This window comes from Stegostoma tigrinum, chromosome 17 (assembly GCF_030684315.1).
Source record: "Stegostoma tigrinum isolate sSteTig4 chromosome 17, sSteTig4.hap1, whole genome shotgun sequence".
NCBI classification, from domain to species: Eukaryota; Metazoa; Chordata; class Chondrichthyes; order Orectolobiformes; family Stegostomatidae; genus Stegostoma; species Stegostoma tigrinum.
The window spans coordinates 16380251-16397931 of NC_081370.1; the positions used below are offsets into that span (position 1 = coordinate 16380251).

The 17681-nt window shown below is 42.6% G+C and overlaps 1 protein-coding gene across 3 annotated transcripts in view; it reads right to left on the reverse strand.

The window, feature by feature from the left end:
• LOC125459316 (potassium voltage-gated channel subfamily C member 1-like) overlaps nt 1-17681 on the reverse strand; it is a 96495-nt gene that overhangs the window by 65977 nt on the left and 12837 nt on the right. The window lies entirely within an intron of this gene.

Below are 17681 nucleotides of genomic sequence, written 5' to 3' on the forward strand. Positions count from 1 at the left end.
AAGCATAGAGCCCTGCGGGACACCACTCAGCACTGACCTCCAGGCAGAATACTTACCATCTACAACCACTCTCTGCCTCCTGTCAGCCAACCAATTCTGAATCCAGACAACCAAATCACCCTGTATCCCATACCTCCTGACTTTATGAATGAGCCTGCCGTGGGGAACCTTATTAAATGCCTTGCTGAAGTCCATGTACACCACATCCACTGCTCGACCCTCGTCAACCTGTCTCGTGACCTCCTCAAAGAATTCAATAAGATTTGTGAGGCATGACCTGCCCCTCACAAAGCCATGCTGATTCCCCTTTAATCATGCTATGCTTTTCCAAATAGTCATAAATCCTATCCCTCAGAATTCTTTCCAAAACCTTGCTGACCACAGACATAAGACTGACTGGTCTGTAATTTCCAGGGATTTCCCTATTCCCTTTCTTGAAAAGAGGAACAACCTTTGCCTCCCTCCAATCTTCCGGTACGACTCCCGTGGAGAGTGAGGAAGCAAAGATCTTCGCCAGCAGCTCAGCACCTCTTTCTCGCTTCCCAGAGCAACCTAGGATAAAGCTGGTCTGTAAACATTTTCCTGTCAATAAGGTATGCCAATACTATTATCAAATGCTATTATCAGTGCCTAACTTGTCAATGTATTCTAGTCAAGGATACATAACTGTGCTACAGTCAGCATGCGCAGTGTCAATATATTACAGTCAGTGTGTAGGGTGCCAGTGCACTTATGTCATAAGAGCATAAGGACATAAGAAGTAGGAGCACGAGTTGGCCAACTGAATCATCAAGCCTGCTCCACCACTCAATAAGATCCTGGTTGATCTTTTTGTGGACTCGGCTCCACTTACCCGCCTGTTCACCAAAGCCTTAATTCCTTTACTGATGAGTAATCTATCATTGCCTTCAAATCATTCAACGAAGTAGCCTCTTTTGCTTCACTGGGCAGGGTATTCCACAGAATTACTTTGGGTGAACAAGTTCCTCCTCAATTCAGTCCTAAATATGCTCCCACTTATTTTAAGGCTGTGCCCTTTAGTTCTAGTTCCATGTCAGCGTGTGAGGTGTCAAGATAACACTGTCAGTGATGTATCAACATCACATAACATTGACAATAATATGTTGATCATTCCTACACTGACTGCAATATATTAATACACCACACATATTCATAGCAATATTTGATACTTCAAACATTGCAGTAATATTTCAACATTTCATCGACACTTCAAATTTCGGTAATATATTGGCACCTTATACACTAACAGTGTTATATTGACACCTCATTTACTGACACCCACACGCTGACATTTGTATAATGACACACTGATAGGAATAAACTTACACCTTACACACAGTGATGTTCTGCCACTTTGCATATTGATAGTAATATATGGACACCTCAAACATTGCCTTATATATTGATCCTATACATGCGGCCCATGATATATTGATGCGACAATATCAATATCTTACTGTTAGTGTGTCATGCAGCAATAGATTAGCATCAGTGTATGACATATTAACCTCTCACTGTCAGTGTGACATTTTAATACATAGTCATAATGTAATTTTAGTACGTGAGATGTTAATGTTACTGTTGGTTTGTGAAGTGTCAATATTATCAGTATCCATGTGTGAGGTGTCAATATTTTACTGACAGTAGATGAGGTGCTGATATTAAAGTATTTCCATCAGTGTGTGTGCCATCTACATGGTTGCTATTGAGGCATCAATATATCATGGGTCCTATGTATGGCATCAATATATAAGGTATTGTTTGAGGTGTCCATGTATTACTATCAATATGCACGGTGTCAAAATATCACTGACTGTGAGTAAGGCTAAGTTTACTAGTATCAGTGTGTCATTATGTGAATGTCAGTCTGTGGGTGTCAGTGAATGTGGTGTCAATATAACACTGTTAGCGTATAAGGTGCCAATATATTATTATCAATATTTGAAGTGTCAATATATTACATTCATTGTTTGAGGTAACAATACAATACTGTCAGGATGTGGGGTGTCAAAGTATCACTGTCTGTGGGTGAGATGTTGAATTATTTCTTCAATGTATGAAGTATCAAATATCGTTATGAGTATGTGGTGTGTTAATATGTTACAGTCAGTATAGAAATGATCAACATATTACTGTCAATGATATATTACAACCAGAGTGTAAGATGTTAATATATGACTGTTAATGTTTGAAACATCAACAGTATGTGTCGCAATAATATATTACTTCTAGTGTACAAACTGTAAAGATAACTGTGTGAAGGCTTAATGTATCTTTATATATGAAATGCCAAATTATTTGTCAATGGACGATGCATAAGGATATTACTTGATCCATTTGAAGGGTCAATGTATTACTGCCAGTGTGTGAGGTGCCAATATACTACTGTCAATACATTAGTGTCAGCTAGTGAAGTTCAAATAAATTACTATCAGTTTGTGAATTGTCAAATTATTACATTCCAAATGGGAATATATTACTGTCTGTGTGTCAGATGTTTAATGTATCAACATGGGCAATGTTAATATGTGACTGGCAGTGTGGGAGTGGTAATATATTACTGTCAGAGTGCAAGGTCTCAACATATTACAATCAGTTTTTGAGGTATCAACATATAATAGTCGGTATTTGAGGTCCAACATATTGCTGCCAGTATGCGAAGAGTTAATAAATCACTGTCAGTGTTTGAAGTATTGAGATATACCAAGCGGTGTTTGAGATATCTACATATTACTGCCAAGGTGTAAGGTGTATATTATCATCAATTTTTGAGGTGAAAAATTTTATGTTCCTACAGGATATATATTACGGCTATTGTGGGAAACATCAATACATTACTGTGAGTATGTGATATCTCAATATATAACTAAGTGTGTATCAATATATTTATTGATGTATCTATTGATATATTACTGTCAGAGTTTGAGATATAAATGTATTAATAGTGAAGGTTCAATACTATACAATCCATATGAGTTATCAACATTTTATAGCAAGCTAGTGAGCTGTGAATGTATTACTTGAGACATTTGAGGTCTCAATATATCACTGTCAGTGTCCAAGGTGTCAATCTATTACTGCCAATTTATGAATGTCAATGTATTACTGTGTATGAGACATCAAAATAGTACTATAAACATGTGAGGTGAAAATGTACTATAGTGTCAATGAGAGGTGTCAATGCAGTACTGTCATTGTGCGATCTTTCTTTCTATTATTATCTCGTAGGGGCTAATCTATTATGGTCACTGTTTGAGGTGCTATCAATGAGGTAAAAACATTTTACAATCCTGAGCGTGGTATTAATATATTACAGCCATTATGAAAATGATCAATATATTATGGTTAGTGGGTAGTGCTTCAATGTACTATTGTTAATGTGTGAAACAGCAATAGGTTACTGACAAGGTTTGAGATGTCAGCATCTTACAGTCAGTGTGCAACGTATCAATATATTATTGTCAGGGTGTGAGGTTTTAATACATTACTGTCATTATGTGAGCTGACAATGTATCTGTTAAGTGTGTCAATTGTTAACATATTACACTCAGTGTCAGGTACCAGTTTGCTAGGGTTAGTTGGCAGAATTTAATAATCTCTAAACAGATCCATGTGCAAACTAGAAAATAGATGACATTGATGCTAGCAGCTGGAAAGCTGGACAAATGCGATTCAGCAGCCAATTAATACAGCACAGCACATGCCTGCAAACCCAGCACCAGGTGATTGGGTCAGAGATGCAGGAACCATTAAATGGTATTCCAACCTTTTTTGTGATTTCAAAGCAGCAGCATCAGTTTTTCAGAGGCAGCAAAGAATTCCCACCCTGAACAGACTTCCAAACTCAATCTGGTATTCTTCAACCTCAAACCCCATTCTCCAGATCTCCTAACTCCTTCTTTAAACCTCTAGCCTCATCGGTGTTTACCATGATCTGTGATCAATGTTGAGCAATGAGTGTCCAAATGATCAATTGCTCAGACCAGAGACAGGGAGCCTGTGGTTCAGTGATGTATCTCTACAGGTTCATCTCCAGGCTGTATGGGAATGGCAGAAAGTGCTCACTCCACCAACAGCATTTGGCAACTTGTTGGACCTGTCAGTAGAGTTTAGTAACTCTAGGGTTCACAGCCACGCATGGTCCCATTGTAGAAAATGATCCACAACCTCCTCTGCACAGCTGGGTGAGTAATTGAAGTTAACAAAGTGCGGCGCTGGATGAACACAGCAGGCCAAGCAGTATCTTAGGAGCACAGAAACTGATGTTTCAGGCCTAGACCCTTCATCAGAGTTTTTCTGATGAAGGCTGTAGGCCCGAAACGTTGGCTCTTGTGCTCCTAAGATGCTGTTTGGCCTGCTGTGTTCATCCAGCTCCACACTTTGTTATCTCGGATTCTCCAGCATCTGCAGTTCCCATTATCTCTGGGTGAGTAATTGCATATAGCTCTCAATTGAACAGTTAGCAAGGTATCTCAACAAAGGGAGAATGTTTAAAGCAATGTATTTGTATTTTGTATGTTCTGACTTTGAATTATTAGATGAGTCAAAATGGCTATAAGCACTTGATGCTGTGGAAATGAAAGGCTTGGGTTTGGCATGGTAGCAGTGAGAAAGTCTCAGAAACTCAGCACATACATAGGTCTAAGCAATCTCAATGGAGCATTGAAGAAATCTCCCTACCCAATGTCAACCATTGAAGAAATTCTGCCACAGCTTACCAAGTCAAAGGTCTTTATGGCCCTCAACATGAAAAATGGTTACTAGAAGGTCAATTTTAGCAACGGCTTTCTAATAACATTCTGGAAGCCATTTTGAAGATAAAATTAAGTGCATGATATTTAGCATTTAGCATTTCCACTGACCTGGATGAATAGAGGACCTGCATGAGATATTGAATGATCCACTCAAAGTGGAAACAATTGTATATGATCTGTTAGTCTATAGGTGTGGAGATATGATGGAAGAATTCATCACATATCACAATTAGAATCTATTCTAACCTGGTGCATGAGATGAACCTGAAGCTGAACAAGGAAAAGGTGTAATTGCAGATGTCTGAGTCAAGTACATGGGTCACGTGAAAGGATGTTGCCTGAATTATGATAAAGTAAGAACTATAGCAGAGATTGTGGCAGCCAACAAATGTGAAAACAGTGCAAAAATTTGTTGCATTTGGGAATTACCGAGCAAGCTTCTTGCTTAACTGGTCATCAGTGTGGGAACCTCTACGCAAAATCGGTGCTAAGGATATGCAATGATATTGGAGCACAGAACAAGAAACAGGTTTCACTCAAATCAAGCAACTAGCAACATTAACACAATATGCTCTGGAATTCATCAAACCAGCAGAGACATAGTATCTAAAAACAAACATCTTGGTCTGATCAAGAAATGCGTTTGGACAACCTATAGTCTGGCTTGCCATTGTCAAGTAATTATGCTGAACATTGCTTTCATTTTAGTTCAAGTAGCTATTTAAAAAGAGTGCATGAAATTAAACTTTTTGCCATTCCCATAGAGCCTGGAGGTGAACCTGCAGAGATACATCACTGAACCACAGGCTCCTTATCTCTGGTCTGAGTTATTGGTCATTTGGGCATTCGTCACTCCACATTGATCACAGATCAGGATAAACACCGATGAGGCTAGAGGTTTAAAGAAGGAGCTGGGAGATCTGGAGAATGGGGTTTGAGGTTCTGTTGAAGAATACCAGATTGAGTTTGGTAGTTTGTTCAGGATGAGGATTCTTTGCTGCCTGAGTGCATGAAATAGAGGGAGCAGATGGGTAAAGAGTTGTAAACCCCAGCAGTAGATGCATCTTGAGGCTTGGATGTGTGCAAATGAAAAGTAGCACCTCTTGCTTCCATTGCAGTACAAGTTCCATGTGAGTGGAGTGGATGGCACAACCGGGAAGCCCCTTTTACCTGTCAGAGGAATGCCAGCTAATAAGGTGGCCAGCCCCTGAGCAGAGGTGCATTCTCCCTTCTGTCCACAGGGAAAATACTCCACAACAGTTAAGGAAGGGCAAGATGAAGGGAAGAATACCTGCTACTGAATCTTTCACACTGGCAGAGAAGCGGGCCATGTAACCCCCTCGAGAGCTGGGTGGCCAGGCAATGCAGAACTGCAGAGAAAAGCGAATGAGGAGACCTTAAGCTTTATATCAAGCACTGGTCAGAATAATGGGGGATCTGGACAAATATGACAGGGAGGCAAGTGTTCTTGTGGTACACTGGTAATGACTCTACCTCTGAACCAGGAGACCCGGGTTCACCTGTATATTAAGATTGATTTTAAAAAGTGATGGAATGAAACCGTTCCCATTGGCAGAACAGTCCAGCACCCAAGGATACCATTCTAAATTGATTGGCAAAAGAAGTAGAGGTGACTTGAGGAAAAACCATTTTTTACATTTGTCATTAGGTCTGGACTGCACTGCCTCAGAGGGTAATGAAAGCAAATTTAATTGAGATCATCAGAACAGGATTGTCTCAAGATTAATAAAAATTACAGAGCTAAGGATAAAGGTGGGAAGTGGGACTAGGTGAGTTGCTTTCATAGAGGACCAGCACCAACATAAATATTTGAATGGTTTTTCTGTGCTATAAAAATTCTTATGATTCTCTGAAATATGTGTTTACTAACATTAATGTACGTCTTCATTACCCTCTGTGTATCATTGTGAAAGATAGCTATATTCTTCTCAATGTGTGTAATGTCTTTATCAATATATTACAGTTGTTATCTGTGCTGTCACTGCTTCAGATTAAGCTATCGTGCTGATCATTATTTCTGCACAGGTTTGGGGTCTGCTGTTCGAAATTTCTACGTCAAGCTTTACATAGGGACAACTTTTTTTTTACTTTTGGTGCTTCATAATGGTACACTGGTTGGCATATGTTCTGGCATCCAGTCACTCAAACTGAACTTTTGTTCTGGATAAATTCCTGCTCTACCAACTGAAGAAGAATTTTACATGCTCTCTGGTCAAATAGAGTAGGTATCTTTGATTTGTAACACCAAGTTAAATTGGCATTCAGTGTCCTTGGGCTTTCTGCTAACAAAACAGAGGAGGCAGAGCATCAGTCCCTTTGACATGACAACAAGGAAATAATAAGAAGAGTCTGTAACTGTATCGCAGTGAGAATTATAGCGAGAAACAGCCCAAGGTGCTTTGTAGCAGTGTTATCCAGCAAAATTTGATTCTGAGCCATGTAAGAAAATGTTAGGGCAGATGACAAAGCCCTTAGTTATGGTTGAGGTTTAACTGAGTATCTTATAGGCAAAAAGAGAGGTTGGGAACCGGAACGGTTTTAGAGAGATGGTTCCAGAGCTTGGGGCTTAGGCAGCCACCTGTGTGACCTTCCATGATGAAGTGAATTAAATCAGCATGGGAACCTGAGAAGTGTAAGTATCTTGGAAAGAATTATGGCAAGGAGCAAAACCATTGAGGAATTTGAAAAGAAAGACAATAAGCTTTAGAGGTGAGACGTTTAACCCACAGCCAGTGACAATCAGTAAGCACAAGGGTGATAGATGAACAATGAAAACTGCAATAGCAAATCACCTAGAGCCTATTTCATTGCAACAAATCAGTGACGGGAGGCCATTCACCCCCTCAAGCTGGTCTGCCACTCAGTTAGGTCATGGAAGATTGTTTATCTTCATGCCATTTACCTATCCTCATCCTGTAACCATTAATACTTGAGTCAACAAAAATCTATTAATCTCAATCCCCATGTTGAAATTTTTAACCACGGGGGACAATCCCAGGTTTCCGCAGCCCTTTGTAGTGAAGACGTGCTTCTGGACATTACCCTGAATAGCCTAGCTCTAATTTTAATACAATCTCCTTCTCCTGGACTCCATCACAAAATGGGGCAATTTCTCTCTACCTACCATATTAAATCCTTTAACCATCATGAACACTGCAATTAGATCATCACTTAATCATCTACACGTAGAGAATTACAATACTAGTCTGTGCAAACTGTCCTGCTAGGTAACCTTCAACTGTCATATTCACAGATGCAAACTTGTTACAAAAGGCTGATACTATTTAGTTGTAGCGAGAGCCAGCAGTCCTGTAGCAATCTTTGCTGAACAGAAGACAACAGTATTGATTTTGATTAAAGTCTGAATGATTTTCCAAAAGGATTTAACATTGTGTTGACATTTCCTTGCCTGTATTACAGAGTGTAATCCCATAGTCCTTCCTGAGACATTGAAGAGCTTAGTTAACATAGAATGTGCAAATGGGATTTTGTGTAGATTTTATAGATAAAGTTAAGGGATATCAGTACTGAGGAGTGAATCATCTCCATTCTGATATCTCCAATGTTAAAACAGTTTGGGGGCAAGAGGGTCACAAACTGCCCATCCATCTCAGTTTGGGAGTGCTGCTCAGCATTAACTCCTCTCACTTACTCTCCTGTAAAAATTCTATCCCATACTCACAATTCCTCCATCTCCATCGAATTTGCTCCCAGGATGGGGCACTCTATACTAGGACTTAACAGATATCCTCCTACTTTAGAGATCGTAGTTCCCCCTCCTCTACTATTAAAGATGCCCTCAACCGCATCTCCCCCATTTCCCATGCTTCTGCCTTCAAGACCTCTCCCTGCCCAGCAATGATAAGGATAGAGTCCCCTTAGTCCTCACACACCACCCCACCAACCTCCAAGTACAACACATCATTCCCTGGCATTTCTGCCACTTAGAATTCGACCCCACCACCAAAAAGATATTTCCCTCCCCATTCCTGTCCACTTTCCATAGGGACCATTCAGTCCACGACTCCCTCAACAGTTCCACACTCTCCCCACCACAGCCCAACCACCGCCCAACCCCTCCACCACACTCAGTACCTTTTCCTGAAACTACAGGAGGCGCATCACCTGCCCCCAGACCTCCCCTGTCAACTCCATACAAGGCCCCAAACAATCCTTCCAATTCCAGCAGAGATTCACCTGCACTTCATCTAACCTCATCTACTTATATCCATTTCTCCTGATGTGGTCTCCTCTATAACGAGGAGACCAAATGCAGATTTGGGGACCGGTTTATGGAGCATTTGCACTCTGCACCCTGCAACCGCCAACCGACCCGACCTTCCAATTGCCATCCACTTTAACCCCTCCTTCCACTCTCTTGGTGACATGTCTAATCTTGGCCTCTTCCACTGTCAGTGTGAGGCCAAAAGTAAACTGGAGGAAAAACACCTCATATTTCTCTTTGGGAGCTTACAGCCCAATGGCTGAATATTGACGACCAGCTTCAAAATCTCTCCACGTCAAGTTCTCCACTTTCCAACTCACCTATACACTACATCCTTCCTACCGACCAACCACAATCACCCCTTACCTGCATAACCAGCTTCAAAATCTCTCCATCCACAACCTGTCCATCTTCCTACTCACCTATCTACTCCACCCTTCTCACTGACCAACCACTATAGCCCCTATCTGCATCCACCTATCTCCATTTCACTTACCACCCACCAGACCCACCCACTTCCCTCTATTTCTGGGCTGAGCCCCTCCCCCCCAGTCCTGACTAAGGATTTCGGCCTGAAACATTGACTTTCCTGCTCCTCAAATGCTGTCTGACCTGCTATGCTTTTCCAGCTCCACATTTATTGACTCCATTAACTACATTCTGACAGGCTGCACAGTTTTCAGAGAGACCAGATGGGCAGAAGGCTCTCTCTAATGCCACCTTAAAAATGGAGGTGGAAAGAATCATTATACTACATTGGTCAAGGAGTTCTGTAGATAACCACTTCAAAAGGAATAGAAGCACATAAGCATGAAGCTAAATTCAAGAGATCTGGTGCTGAGGACTTGGCTACAGTGTCAGAAGAAATTCAAATGCCTTTCATTAGTGGTCAAACTCATTGAATGCATCTTTGAATGTCATACACTGCCAATACACCACCAACAGCGCACAATGCTCCATACCCATTACTGACCCATATGCAATCCCTAACAGTCAGGACTCATTCTGAACATTCATATGCTCCACTTCACCCACTCACATTTATCACTGGGAGCAGCTTCAAGCTGACATCTTACCACTTCCACCAATTGTCAGCTATTCAGCTGTGACAGGGACACCATACAAATACATTGTACCACACTAATTGACCCTCTTCCTTCTGTAGATCCAGCTCGCACATAATGGAGGCAGCAACAAAGAACTAGTAGAAATCAGGTATTGCTGCATGTCATCAGTTGCTTGCGGGAGCTGGTACTCCAAATTATTGAAACAGCAGTCACTGAGGAAATGACAATGGATGCCATTGACACCGTCCTGGATGAAACTGTGAGCACAATCTTAGAGGCCTGAATCACCTGGGCTGTGGCGAGAAATCAGGAAAAACCACATGAGAAATCAGGCAAGTCATTTCTTGATTTCAAACAGAATTGCAAGTATCACAATTAGATTTTCACTAGTGAGCAGCAAGATCCCAATTAAGGAGGATTATTATTTTACCAGCCTCATTAGCAATAAGGCTAATTGCTCATTAATATGCAGTTTCCAATTCTTCTATCTGCCTCAGGGAACAATACGTTGACAATTCCCAACGTGTAAGTCAGACTGGGTATCTCGTGACCTTAGCTCATCGCTTGGTTTTCTGTGCCACCATCTTAGACACATGGCAATAACTCCTCAGGGAATGCTCCAGCTGTGCACCTGCTGTTCCTCTGGACTCTCGCGGCACCTCTCTGATTTTCTACTTGCATAACGCTTATGTACTTGAAAGCTACGTTTTGGGAGACACCAGCAACTAGCAATGTAAAGCTGCTGCAAGGACATGTTGTGCAAAGGGCCAGGCACTAGTTCACACACTGGGCCAAATTGCATCTCAGGGCTACTTGATTGTTCTCGTAACTCGCATTTATTTAGCATCAACCTGCATGCTCACACACCATTCCTGCCTTGTTTTGCCTTACCTTGCTTTGCTTGTCAGTGCAGCCACAGAGCCAATCAGATTGCCTTGTTAGACAGCGGTCCTCAGTCAAGGGGCAAACATCTTACTAAATTTTGTATTGCAAAGTTAATCCCACAACAGCAGCATTGTCAGCAAAAGTCAAGGTAGCATCCTCCAGCCTTCGCCTTGCTGTTGTTGCTGAGGACCAGGGCGATGAAGTCTGGGTCTGTGTGTATATCCAGCAGACCCTGAGACTGCTGGACATGGGTCTCCATGGCAGCTGCCAACCTGCCAATGAAAGATGCAGCCAGAAGACCTCAGATTTGTGGCAGTGTTGTCCCTATAGTGTAGCTGGAGTCCTGCAGATATATCTGGCCAGTGAGGCTCATTGCTTCCCATACAACAGGTATGCCTGTTTACACACATGCACAAAGTCTCTGATTGTCAGCCCCACAAGGTCCTCTCCTGCCTGAGGATGAGGCAGTGCCTGGTCCAGGGACCTGGGACATATCATCCTCAACTGGCAGTATTGTGCTCACCAGCTTGTGCTCCCGACTCTAACCTAGCTACAGTTGCCACTGAGGTGTCAGTGTCTGAGCTGTCGGGGAACTCAAAAAGCAGCCTTATTGATGTTTCGTCTGAAACCTCTGAAGTGACCCTTGGAGGGCTTTTTGTCTGAGCTGGCCCATTTGACCACCGAGACAGCGGACATCCCACTCGAACCTGCAACAACAAAAGATAGAATACATCACAGTCAAAGATTATAAGTTTTGTGCAATTAATGACCTTGCCTAGGGTTAATGTGAGAGTTGGTGTGCAATGAAAGTTGGCACTTACTTGGCTGGTGGACATGGATTCCCACAGAAACAGTCCTGATCTTCTCCTGTGAGGGCCAGGATCCTCTCCTCATAGAGGGTGAGGAAACTAAAGTTAAACTCTCCACCACCGATCCAGGCCCTTTCTGCCCTCCTGTAGACTGTCTTGACCTGGAATGAAAGAAAGGGAGGGGATTAAGTGAAATGAAAGTGGATGCCACAGCCTTTACTGCTGGTGCAAGTGAGGGAACACAGTGTTATATCTGAGTGAATGAGGGCACACAAGATTAGTGGTGTGAAAGATTGGGGGCTGCCAAGGGAAAAGCCAGTGAGGGACAATGTTGACCATGACAGAGATAGATCATGAGCCTTGGTGCGAGGAAGGGATATTAATAGGTATGGAGTAGGTGTGAAGTAGCAGCAAGAAGATGGTAGCAGTTACCCTGGAAGAGGAGAGAAATGTATTGACCATCTAACATTACTGCTGGGCATTTGTCCAGAGAGTTGAGACAGCACTGACCTGGGTGACAAGCTCAGAACTGGCTGGCAGGCTCTGGTGATATGGCCTCCTCTGTTGGCCTTGAGGGGAGAGAACCCCTATCAAATGCACCACTTCATCCACCAGAACATCCAGATCCATGTCGACAAAGCAGGGAGCCAATTTTATCTTCTCTGCCATGTCCAGGGAAATGATGTTGAACCATGAAGGACAGGTGTGCAACTGCATTTTAAAGATGGCATGAGTGCCTGGGACACTGGTCCATTCCAGGACATCCAGTGAATGATGAGTTGTTCCAGTGCAGCGAGTGGTAGAATCAGGATAGCACTGAGTGAAGGGGTGCAAACAGCTAAGTAGTTATTAAGGCAAATTGGAATGATATGGTAAGAAACCTTACTAGGCCTCACCAAGAGGTGAAATTCAACTTGTCAAAATATCGAAAGATTCAGCCCATAGTTCTTGTTTTATGCATCTTCTCAAATCTCATTTCATCCACATCTCACAATATGGTAAGAAACACAAGCTTCAGGTGATAAAACCACAAACCTCTTGCCTTCTACCTAACCCTCACCTTCCGTACTCGTGCTTTTAGACAGCCAATAAATTCCATTTCGCTAACCAGAGCTCACCATAAAAAGTGAGAAAAGCAGATGCCTGATGATTGGCTCTGGGAGTTTTTGACAGAATAGTATACCAGCAGGATCTGTACATGGCATGTCAGTGGACACGAGGAGCCAGGAGACAAATTAATTAACCACACGGTGAGGTAGCAGGCAGGTTCTGCTGAAGCAGAAACAGATGAGAACTTTTATAGTGTGGCTTCCTGGACAACACTGATGGGTAGCAACACCTAAATGCTTGGTGTTTTTGAAGACAGTGCCTAAAGTTATTGTCAAGAATCACAGACGAAATGGTCCAACTTGGTAGATAGCCTTAGAGCTTGAAACCCCCATTTTCTCACAAGTGGAAGTTGTGTCTGATCTCAGCTTCTTGGCAGCATGGAAGGAGCGTCCCAAAATCCGAGAACAGCAATGGAAGCTCAGATTGAAGTCATGGCTCTAGTTGGTGCCTGGCAGGTTCGGATTGCTGCCTACCTGCTCTGGGTCTCACAGCAGTCCAGGATGCTGCAGGTTGTGGAGGGATTGCCTTGGATTGGCTGTGTCTCCATGGCGTACTAAGTTGTTGTTCTCCCTCTGAATAACTGAGATCAGGCTCTACCATTGTCTCTCTGCCAATGCCACAGTTGTTGCATCTCAGCCTAACAACCCATACTTAATTTTTAATTTGTTCATGTGATGTGGACATCACTGGCATTTATTAGCCACCCCTAATTTCCCAGAGAGGGTTTAAGAGTCAACTAAATTATTGCAGGATTTATTTGTAGACCAGACCAGATAACGATGGCGGATTTCCTTCCCTCAAGGACATTGGTGAATCAGATGGATCTTTGCAACAACTGATTTTATCATGCATCAGCCAGCCATCTATAAGCCACCATGCCAAAACTAAAGATGGTTTCTCAGCAACAACAGTCAGCTACAATCCATGGAGCTGATGACATTCCTCCACCACACTACTAAATATGGAACATATTTTTATAATGACTACCATATGCCGATGAGGATGGTCACGGTCCATAGCATTGATGCCTGGAAGCACTAAGTTTAATCACCAGGATCACTTCAGAGGGGCCACCCAGTCCACAGTGTTTACCAGGGCTTGTCTCCCAATCACTGCTGGTCCACATTTGCCACCTTGCCATCATGAACAGAACCATCTTGCCACCAGGACTTTCACAACCACTTCATAGCTGTGTCCACTAACGTGTGAACAGAGTTAGCTAACACTTTCATGATGTACAGGACGAGGTCTGAGCTCAACACAGAGTCCTATAGTAAGTTGGTGGTGAAGTCCACTTTGTTCCTTCACACCAACAGCAGGCTGTCTGTGCTAAGCATTTCTGGATGCATGCCCATTAGTCTTTTCCTGTATTCCACCTAATCAACACCCTCATTGGTGGTTCTGCCACAGTGAACAATCTCCATCCTAGCCCTCCACAGTCACACATACTGTCCTTACAACCTGGCACAGCTACAGCCTAACTTGCCTCCTGACTCACATCAGGCAGAGCCCATGTTTATTCTATCCACTACATTACTCAAAGTGCCAGCATATGAAATGATGGCTGCAAAGATCAGATCAAGTGTTGGTGCCTCTTCTTCAGATGTGTGCCCTTGGCATTCATCCCAGTAGGCAGTATGTCTTGGGCATCCAAAAGCATGAATACACAACAGGAGAGTTGGGTTTGGGGTGGCAAGTATGATTTGCATAATTATTCATGCGCAGCTTGCATGTCATACAAAGTTGTGCAATAATGGTGAGGTGAGACTTGGAAAATGCATCAAGCAGGAAATACCACCATCCTGAAGGGGTTCATTGACATCAGTAACCTTAAACTCAGTGATGCCCACAATCTCCTTCAAGAAGCTGGAGACAGACCAGGTCTTCACATGAACCCATTGTCTTTACTCTTTGTTATGTGCCATACTATCCTGCAAAAAAGAGAAAAGAATGTCAGTGAGTGGGTTGCAACGTATAATGTGGTAGTATACTTGGAAGTATGTAGAGACATGAGATGTGGCTGTGATACTTGCAGCAGAAGTAGGTATGTGAAGGTGACCTGGAACATCGGAATGTTAAGCATGAGTCCTAATTACTGGAAAGTATCAATGGGTGTGTAACAAAAGTCTAGTACATTGAACAGCCTGTGATATTGGCAGGGTGCTTGACATGAAAACTAACATTGACCATCACTGTAAGGCCACCTTATCAAGTTTTCTAGGCCAGCCTTCTTGTGTAGACCTCTATGGCCATTTGCTACATAGCCTTTACAATGTTTGTCCACAGAAGTATCCTCCTTTCCACATACAGTCATAGTTATAGAGATGTACAGCACAGAAAGAGACCATTTGGTTCAACTCATCCTTGCCAACTAAATATCCTAAATTAACATAAATCCATTTGCCAGCATTTGACCTATATCACTCTAAACCCATCCTATTCATATATCCATCCAGATGCCTTTAAAATGTTGAAATTGTACCAGCCTCCACCACTTCCTCTGGCAACTCATTCCATACACTCATCACCCTCTGGGTGAAAAAGTTTTCCCTTAGGTCATTTTAAAATCTTTCCTCTCTCACCTTAAACCTATGTCCTCTAGTTTTGGACTCACTAATCCTTGGACTTTGGGGGTAAAATTGTTGGCTATTCACCCTATCAACGTCTCTCATGGTTCTGGACTTAGAGAAATGAATTCTTTTCTTTTCATTCATAGGATGTGGGCATTCCTGGCAGGGCCAGCATTTACTGCTCAATTCCAATTGCCCTAAGCATGGTAGTGGAGGAATTGGTCTTTTGAACCCTTGCAGCCTATGGAGTATTATTATGCTCACAGTTCTGTTAGGGATGGAGTTCTAGGATTTTGTCCCAGTGACAATGAAGGAATGGCACTATATTTCCAAGTTAGGATGACATGTGCCTTGAAGGTGAACTTAGACATCATGGTGCCACCATGTACCTGCTTCTGGTAGAGGTCACGGGTTTGGAAAGTGCTGTCGAAGGTATCTTGGTGAGTTGCTGCAGCAAATATTATAGATCACACACAATGCAGCCACTGTGCCTTTGTTGGTGGAAGAAGTGACTGTTGAATGGTAGATGAGGTACCAGCCAATCATGCTGCTTTGTTTGACAGTGTCAAGCTTCTCTTGAGTGTTTTAAAGCTACATTCATCCAGCCAACTGGAGAATATTCCATCATACAGATTTGCACCTTGATGTTGGACAGGTTTTCAGAGTTAGGAGGTGGGTTACTGCAGTATTCCACCCTTTTTGGCCTGCTTTTGGGTTCACGATATTTATATGTCTGACTCAGTTTAATTCCTGGTCAATAGCAATCCCCAGATAGGGGGTATTTAATGGAAAATGCATACATTTACTATTGTTGGAGATGGTCATGGGCTGGGACCTGTGCGCTATGAATATTATTTCAAATTATCCGCATATTGTCTAGGTTTTACTCCACTTGGACATGGACTGCTTCAGTATCTGACGAGTTGCAAATGTTGCTGAGCAATGTGCAATCATCAGCAAACATCGCCCCACTGTCCACCATCTGAATTTATAATGGAGAGAAGGTCACTGATAAAGTAACTAAAGTTGGATGAATTTAGAACACTAACCTGAAAAACACCCATGGAGGTGATTGACCCCCAACAACCATGACCATCTTCGTTTCTGCTAAATATGTCTCTGACTAGTGAAGGGTCTTCCTCTGATTCCTACTAACTCCAGTTCCGGGGCTCTTTGATACCAAACTGAATCAAATGGTGCTTGTCAAAAGCAATCACCATTATTTTATCTATGCAGTTCGGTTCATTTGTCCATGCTCGGACCAAGACTGTGATGAGGGCAGGTGTTGTGAGGCCCTGGCAGAGCTCAAACGGAATGTCATGGAGCAAGCTGTGGCTAAGCAAATGCCACTTACTTGTTGGCAACTCTTTCCATCACTTTGTTGATGATCAACAGCAGGCTGATGGGACAGGAACTGGCCAGGCTGGATTTTCCTGCTTTTTTGTGGGCAGGGCATAACTGGGTAAGTTTCCACATTGCTCGGTAGATACCAGTGAAGTTGCTGTACTGGACCAGCTTGACTAGGGACATAACTGTTTCTGGAGTAACTGCATAATGTTGTCAGTATTCAGTACCTTCTGCCATTTCTTGATCTCACATGGAATGATTCAAATGTCCTGAAGACTGGTATCTTTGACCTCAGGAAGAGGCAGTGATGGACTACCCATTCAGCACTTTCGCTGAAATTGTTTGCAAATGCTTCAGCCTTGTCTTTTTGTAGTTATGCTGAGTTCTCCAGCATTGAGGATGGGGCTATTTGTAGATCTGTCTCCTTGTTTTGTTTTCCAATACCAGTTATGTCCGCACGTGGCAGGGCTGCAGAGAATAGATCTTAATCTATCACATGCTGCATCAACTGTTTGGCATGTAAGCAGTCCTACGTTGTAGCTTCGCTAGGTTGATATCTCATTTTGAGGTATGCCTGTTGTTGCTCCTGGCATCTCCTCCTACATTCTTGACTGAACCAGAGTGATCCCCTGGCTTGGTGGCAGTAGAAAAATGGGCGAAATGTCATGCCATGGGGTTACAAATTGTGGTTAAATTCTGTTGCTGCTGATGGCTCAGAATGCTCATGGATGCCCAGATTTGAATTGTTAGAGCTATTTGAACTTATCCTCATTAGGAGAGATATTGTGCTAGAGAAGATGGAGGACATTCTCAATATGAAGGTAGGAGTTCATCTCCACTCGGATTATGTGCTGGTCACTCCTACCGATATT